The following is a 1,174-nucleotide window of genomic DNA, read 5'->3' as shown; positions in this document are numbered from 1 at the left end:
TATCCAAAGTGAGGCACCAGAAGAGCAGAAGAATGGGATCTATTTGTACTCGCCATCAAATTGGTACTAACTGATCAACACTAGTGTGATCGCATGACAAAAATACTCTCTAGGTATTAGGGGAATGGGGAGCAAATCTACAACTAAAGGACACGGGGAGCACTAAAGGGAGGGAAGGGCATGCCTTTAACCCGCATTTAGGTGAGGCAAAGACATAAAGTGTGATGATAATATTTGTACCCTCACAATACCCTGGATTAATAAAAAAAAAAAAAAATCCACTGTGGTCCGCAAAAGTACACGGTATAATTTCTATTTTTCTGAATTTGTTGAGGTCCAGTTGTGGCCTAGTATGTGGTCAATTTTGGAGAAAGTTCCGTGGGCTGATGAGAAGAATGTAAATTCAGCTTTATTTGGGTGGAATGTTCTGTAGAGACCTGTCAGACCCTTTTGTTCAAGAGCTCTGTTTAAGTCCATTATTTCTTTCCTTATTTTCTGTTTGGAAGATCTGTCCAGTTCACTCAGTGCAGTGTTGAAATCCCCTATGATTATGGTGTTATTGTTTATCACGTTGTTTAGATTAGACAAGGTTTGCTTTATGTAACTGGGTGCTCGTGTATTGGGTGCATACATATTAAGGATTGTAAACTCTTTTTTTTTTTTTTTGTTTTGGGGTTGACTGTTTCTTTTTTTTTTATTTCAGCATATTATGGGGTACAGATGTTTAGCTTACGTGTGTTGCCCTTGGTTTCCCCCCCAAGTCCGTGTTTCAAATATGTCCATCCTTCAAGTAGTGCGCATTGCACTCCTTGTGTATACAAATACCCGTCCCCTCCTCCCTCCTCCCCTCGCCTCCCGCCACCCTCGCCCTTTCCCACATCCAATAGATGTTGTTCTGATATGTGCATTTATGTGTTGATTAGTTAATACCAATTTGATGGTGAGTACAAATGGATGCCATTCTTCTGCTCTTGTGGTGTCCCACTTTGGATCATGGGCTCCAGTTTAATCCAGAAAGTGTAAGTGGTGCTAGATCACTGTCATTTCTTATGATTGAGTAATATTCCATTGTAAATATATACCAAATTTTGATAATCCACTCATGGATTGACGGGCACTTGGGTTGTTTCCACATTCTTGCAATAGTGAATTGTGCTGCCATAAACATTCGGGT

The sequence above is a fragment of the Propithecus coquereli genome, unplaced genomic scaffold, assembly GCF_000956105.1.
Source record: "Propithecus coquereli isolate 6110/MARCELLA unplaced genomic scaffold, Pcoq_1.0 Scaffold63, whole genome shotgun sequence".
Classification (NCBI taxonomy): Eukaryota; Metazoa; Chordata; class Mammalia; order Primates; family Indriidae; genus Propithecus; species Propithecus coquereli.
The sequence above is the reverse complement of the archived record's forward strand: the minus strand, read 5'-3'. Positions refer to the sequence as shown.